Source organism: Lycium barbarum, chromosome 8 (assembly GCF_019175385.1).
Source record: "Lycium barbarum isolate Lr01 chromosome 8, ASM1917538v2, whole genome shotgun sequence".
Lineage (NCBI taxonomy): Eukaryota > Viridiplantae > Streptophyta > Magnoliopsida > Solanales > Solanaceae > Lycium > Lycium barbarum.
The window spans coordinates 49,836,030-49,843,412 of NC_083344.1; positions in this window are offsets into that span (position 1 = coordinate 49,836,030).

The window sequence follows — 7,383 nt, forward strand, 5'->3', positions numbered from 1 at the left end:
TGATTCTGTCTGTCCACCGCGTCCCGTACTAAGAGGGCCGGGTTCTGTTACCGCGCCCCCAGACAGGGCCGGGATCTGTATGAATATATGCGTGTGCCATCTGTATTTATAAAGCACACGCCTTTGTATGATTTTGTATGACTCTGTGCTACTCTGCATGCATAATTCTGTCCGTCGTACTACTGTCTGTCCGTCTGTGTTACAACTATTTATGTATGTCCGTATGGCTTCTGCTTCTGTATGTCCGTATGGATTCAGATTCTGCTCGTTTGTCCGTATTATGATTCCGTCTGTCTGTCCGAACTATAATTCTGTTCATTTGTGTGTAACACGATTCTGTATGTCTGTCTGGATCATAACTCTGTCCGTTAGTTTGACTTATGATTTTGCCCGTTATATTTCTGTGACTCTAGTTCGGACTATGTTTATATCTGTTACGTTTCTGCTTTACATACTCGGTACATTTTCCGTACTGACCCCCGTTCTTCGGGGGCTGCGCTACATGCCCGCAGGTACAGACGCACCAGGTGATACGCCGCCCGCGTAGGTTTCCGACTCTGCTTTTTGAAGAGCTCCTTTGACTTGGAGCATATCTTTTGGTATATATCTTCTGTCTTCTGTGTACTCCGTATGTTTGTATATTCTGGGTACGGCGGGGCCCTGTCCCGTCATATGACTCTGTATGTCTGTAGAGGCCTGTAGATAGATGTGTGGGTTACGGGTTCCGTCTGTATGTTAGCCCTATCGGCTTATCTGTAAATGTCTGTGTGTTCAGGTATATGTATATATATGTATGTTACGCGCACGCCGTATTTGTATCGGCCTACTTCTGTACTTCTGTTTTGAAAAAAAAAAAAAAAACTCTGTATGGTTCGAGTTCGATCAGGCAGGTACGTATGGGTGCCCAGTTAGGGTACCAGTCGCGGCCCACGGGGTTTGGGTCGTGACAAAAGTGGTATCAGAGCGGTTAGTCCTCGGTATGTCTACAGGCCGTGTCTAGTAGAGTCTTGGTTATCGATGTGTTGTGCACCACATCTATAAACAGGAAGCTACAGGGCATTTAGGATGTTACCCTTCTTTGAATTCTTAGATCGTGCGTTAAAGCTGTATGGTTAGGATGATTCTCCCTTACGAAATGCTGTATCTACAGCGGGGCTCCAAAGGAGCAGAAGTGTCGGTATTCGGGAAAATGTTTCTGACCCTCTCCTTGCAGGTAGTTGTAGGTTGGTGACGAATGAAGAGGACGGCTTCCGACGATGAGGATGGGGGTGCCAAGAAGGCCCCCAGGTTGTCACCAGGGCCGAGTAGGCAGGGCCCCAGTTACTCGATCGAGACGGATCCTTCGGAGGATTCCCCGGAGGATAGCTACGATACGGATCCGTCGGAGGACCCATCTACGACTCCTCCAGAGACCCCGAACCCTGGAGCAGAGGATCCCGTGGAGGATGGCTACGATACAGATATCTCGGAGGATTTGGCGATGACCCCTCCGGAGCTTCTTACCTCCGAGGAGGAGGATAGTCATGAGGCAGGCCCGTCGGAGCATTCTTCTGGGATGACGCAGGAGGAGATTTTTAAGTATGCACCAGCTCTTATTATTAGGGAGAACCTTGATAGCCCGGCCACCTCGGAGAGTGCTATGGATTTCTCCTGTTCTTGGCCTGGGTCACCAGTGGGCCAGGATTTGTCTGATCGTCCATACCCCTCCGATTCGGATGCGGGTGATAATGGAGACCGGGTAGGTAGGGAGCAGACAGGCGTGGATGATAGTGGGCATACCTCTCACGGCAGCTCCCCAGGTCAGACTCGATATTGATTATTTATAAGTGTATGAGTTTTTAGAACTTCCTATGTGTGTATGATATTTGTAAGACGTTGTTCTATGAAGACGACGGAAATTTAAAGGAATTAGAGACCTAGTGACCCCAAGGCAAGGGCGACGGAGATGTCCCCATCGTCAGTGTGAGTCTAGAAATCCTGGATGAAAGTAAACAGGAAGGTGCCTCCGATGCTGTTTGAGTTGGGCGCGTGTGGTAAGTGTCGACGACATTATAATTCTCATTTGAAGTTATCAGCCCCGTGTGGCTGCGATACGACATGATATGATATGTATGTATGTGTATATGAGTTGGCCCTGTGAGGCATGATTGGTATTTCTGGTGTACAGGTTTTGGATAGTAAGAAATGCAGAGGAAACTCTGCCCAAATTTTTACAGGAATATGGAGGTTAACATGTAGATTAAGTACAAAAAGGTCCCGCGATACTTGTCAGACTTTAGTTCCTTCTGTCGGTGGCCGAAGAACACCTTGCGGTGACATTTTATCAGATTCCACCGATTATTTGGAGGCGGAATTCGTGTGACGAAGACTTAACTCCGTGGGTTATCTGTAATCATATGTATATGTGTATGAAAGTGAATGTTTAAGATTCAGAAAGGCGACATGGTAGTGGTACGACTTAGCCGGGGGTGGGACCCGCTACAAAAATTTTCCGAAAATTTGCGAAGACCCCGATTTGCTCTAAAATTACTTGACAAAGGTCGTGCGGGGCGATCAACGAAATTATATCTGCCCTAACGCGTCGAAATGCATGAAAGTTTCGGAGTTAAGCGTGCTCAGGCCAGAGCAATTCTGGGATGGGTGACCCCCTGGGAAGTAATGCAAAGTTTTGCACAAGTGTAGGTATGACTGATATAAATGAAAATTTGGGGTAATCTAAAGGAAAAGAGAATGTATGGAGTAATTAGCGCCTTTACAGACACCACACAGACCGACGCAGATTAAATGGGCAAAAAGAAAAGGTGCGATACCGCACGGAAAATTGAACGAATCTGGATAACAGTCAGCAACGACCCGAATGTGGTCAGGGGATAGAGAAAGCCCAATTACCTCATAAGTTAGTCTGGGATGGCGATGGTTGTAAAAAGAAAGAGTGTATGGGTAGTAGGGAGGAAGAGAGATAAAAAGGGCAAATAAGAAGAATCTTTGAAAAAGTCGATAAACGGCACCCAAGACGATTTGTATGATTGATTCTGAATGTGTGCCTGTCTGAAATATCTCTATACGATTAACCCCGATTACGAATCTGTCTGACACACCTCTGTATGTCTGACTCTGGATGTAAATCCGTCTGGTGTGCCTCTGTACGTCTAATTTCGATCGCATGTCTGTCTGATACATCCCCGCATGTCTGATTCTAAGTGCGGCTCTGTATGATACCTTTCTGTAAGCCTGATTCCGATTTCGAAATCCGTCCGATACCTTTCTATACATCTGACTCTGATCTTAGATCTGTCTGACATACTTCCGTATCTCTTCTTTTGATTATGAATCTATCCGCCATAGTTTGGCATGTCTGCTTCTGATTACGAATCCATCCGATATGCTTCTACGCGTCCGGCCCTAATTCTGAATCTGTTGGTAAGGAGTGTCTGGTATGAAGTGGATGTCGATAATGTGGTAGGGAATTCAGGAGTGTAATAAGAAATGAGGTGGACTATGATGTTTAGGAAGCGTTCGTCGGTTACAAGAATATAGCTTATGGTTCGACGATTGCGTGGGGTACGAGAAGATATATTATGAAGGCATCTGAATCTGTGATGTGGAAAATTTCCTCATAATGTTGGTAAAGAAGCCATGTCGGAAAGTCAGCAAAGGACGACTATAAAGAGAACCCTCCCGGGGTAGTATGGCGCCCCATAAGGTCAATTTAACATTCGAGGACGAATGTTCTAAAGGGGGGGAGAATGTTACATCCGACATTTTTGTTCATTCGGAAAATTCAGGATAAATTGACTTGTGATGAATAAGGCCACAATTGGACCTTACTTGGCATGAATGTGTAAGTTAGGAATACCTTGGTGTGGAATTACGAAAGGAGGCCAAGGGCAAAAATTGGAATTTTGGAAACTTGTTCCATGAATTACAAAAATTAGCCAAGTGGGCTCAAAAAAAAAATAATAATAATAAGAGAAGAGGCCCAATTGGGAATGTCCCAACCGGACACAAGGCATAGCCCAAGCCCATGGTTGTTATATAATTACCATGTGATAAATATATGCATCCTTATCACAAGATCATTCAAGAAACAAGATCAAAACAAGAAAAAAAAAAAAAGAGAGAGGGTTCGGGTGAGAGGAGAAAGAAAAGGAAAAGAAAGAAAAAATTTTTGGAGCTAATTCTTGGGTTTAAAAAGTTCCTCTCTTGAGAGATTATTGCTAAGCACAAGATTATCTACAAGTTGATATAAAGATTTTGGCAAGAAAACAACTTCAACCCCAAGTGAAGAACTTGAAGAAAGGTAAGGATTTCATGCTTTTGTTGTGTTAAAAAATGATGTATGTATGTTGTAGTATGTGTGAATGAATGAAAAATATGGAAATTTGGTGTGTTGGAATTTTTGGGTGGTGGCCGAATGCATATATATGTATTGCATGATTGTAATGGTTTGAATTCTTGTGTAAGTTAGTTGTAGTATGGTGGAAATTGTATTAGAAAGGAAAGTGGGATGAATTAGTGAGAGTTGGAAAATATAGTATGTTGGCCGTATGGTACTATGTGTAATATGGGATGTGAATTTGATTTTGGTTGTATGTTAATTGTGTTATGGCTTTGTGAAGTAGATTGAAGGATAATGGTTAAGCCAAAACGAAGAATTGTTTGTTAAGTCGTTGTCGGAAAGTATGTTGCGTTAGCCTAATGTCTTGAAATTGTGATTGACGATAACGAACTTGGAATATGAAAATGTGTTTATGAACTTGTATGTTGGAAGTTAGGAAAGATTGGAAAGGTAGCGATTTGATAGGAAGTTGAATGTTTGAGTAACTTATGAATGTTATGTGAATATGGTATGGATGCCTCCGATGTGTGTCGTAATGATTTTGATGGATAATGGATATGAAAATAATAAGTTTGGTTGGAAATGCAAGTTTAAAACGAAAAATAACTCGTTGTGTCGAAAGATGGCTAATAATGCCATAGTGTATGAATTAGTGTTTATTGATGTTTGTTGTTGTTTGGATGTTTTCTCTGGGCTGTTGTGTTGAGGAATTGAGCCGAGCTAAGTCTCGGGGATGTCGTATATACAGAGGAAATGCTTCCGAAATTTCGGTAGGCAATTATGTGTAAAGATAGAGTATTGAAAGAATGAAACTAACCAAATGGTAAACTTGACCATTTCCAGATTTTGGACGAAATTTGGATTGACGCCGAGCGAGCATAAGGCGCCATCGAGGTATGTGAAGCACTTCTATACGCTCCTAGGCATGTTCTGGATGTAGTAGGCTCGGCCGCGAGCCCTAGGTCCGACTCCGTTCCCCGGAATTCGAGACGGAAAACCGCTCCAATTCCTTCAATTCAATTGAAACTATTTTATTGCAAATTGCCCTTAAAGTGAGATTTTGTACAAAACTTCCCCAAACGGAGTCGGAACACTTCCGAATGAGTATGGGTGACCTCATAAGGTCAATCATCAGTAATTTACGTATGTAGCCTCGGGTTGGTCCGAGGTGGGCCCACAAGGCCCGATACTTCCGGTACGATTTTTAAAATACTTCTGTTTTGGTCCGATCTTCTCCAAAAACTTCTGAACTATTATTTTGTGAATATTATGGATATTTTTGTGTAATTTATACAATATTATTTCTGAACATCCGAGCATCCCATTCTGATAATCTGTCGTGCCTTCCTAACTAGGATATGAGCGCGTGCTATGCATACTATCTGGATATTCTGATTTTGGCTCGCCGTTTGGCACCCTTCTGATTGATCGAGTCTGTATGTTGAGTCTGTAGGTAGGTGGTTTCTCATTTATCGATTCGTGTCTGTCTCAATGCATTCTTTCACTGCGACCCGGGCCAGGTTCTGTTATCGTGCATAATTCTCTGCATTGTTCTCCGCGTCCCTCGGCGTACGGGCCGGGATCTGTATGTCTGTATGATCTGTGTATGGGGATGGCGGCCAGGATGGCATATGATCTGATTTGATTCTGTCTATCCACCGCGTCCCGTACTAGGAGGGCCGGGTTCTGTTACCGCGCCCCCAGACAGGGCCGGGATCTGTATGAATATAGGCGTGTGCCATCTGTATTTATAAAGCACACGCCTTTGTATGATTTTGTATGACTCTGTGCTACTCTGCATGCATAATTCTGTCCGTCGTACTACTGTCTGTCCATCTGTGTTACAACTATTTCTGTATGTCCGTATGGCTTCTGCTTCTGTATGTCCGTATGGATTCAGATTCTGCTCGTTTGTCCGTATTATGATTCCGTCTGTCTGTCCGAACTATAATTCTGTTCATTTGTGTGTAACACGATTCTGTATGTCTGTCTGGATCATAACTCTGTCCGTTAGTTTGACTTATGATTTTGCCCGTTATATTTCTGTGACTCTAGTTCGGACTATGTTTATATCTGTTACGTTTCTGCTTTACATACTCGGTACATTTTCCGTACTGACCCCCGTTCTTCGGGGGCTGCGCTACATGCCCGCAGGTACAGACGCACCAGGTGATACGCCGCCCGCGTAGGTTTCCGACTCTGCTTTTTGAAGAGCTCCTTTGACTTGGAGCATATCTTTTGGTATATATCTTCTGTCTTCTGTGTACTCCGTATGTTTGTATATTCTGGGTACGGCGGGGCCCTATCCCGTCATATGACTCTGTATGTCTGTAGAGGCCTGTAGATAGATGTGTGGGTTACGGGTTCCGTCTGTATGTTAGCCCTATCGGCTTATCTGTAAATGTCTGTGTGTTCAGGTATATGTATATATATGTATGTTACGCGCACGCCGTATTTGTATCGGCCTACTTCTGTACTTCTGTTTTGAAAAAAAAAAAAAAAACTCTGTATGGTTCGAGTTCGATCAGGCAGGTACGTATGGGTGCCCAGTTAGGGTACCAGTCGCGGCCCACGGGGTTTGGGTCGTGACAGTCCCGATGATTTAGACCTTGCTCATTATCTTAGAAACTCCATAGTATACGTTGTTGTGGGTAGTTGTTGAGTTATTGATTAACTCTCCGGCACGTTACTACGTTTGACTAAGTATTTGATGAATAAAGACTTCCGCTGATTTAATTGACCTGCCTGTGACTGGCTTGTTTCATATCTTGTTGCTTGTGAGTGGCTTGTAGTGATTTAAATTCGTTAGTGAAATACTTGGCCTGGTAAATGGTAAGGAGTTAAGATAATGTGTCTGTCATTGTTGGATTCTTTGATGACTCTTTAATGTTGCTGACTCACTTTATTCCTGGGTTTGAACTGTTATTTTCATTGATATCATTTTATTGATTTTATTCGTTATATCTTGTTTTGTTAACTATTGCCCCTTAGACACTCACTGATTACCCTGTACTCAAGCATACCATTGTTGTTTTTGATGGTAT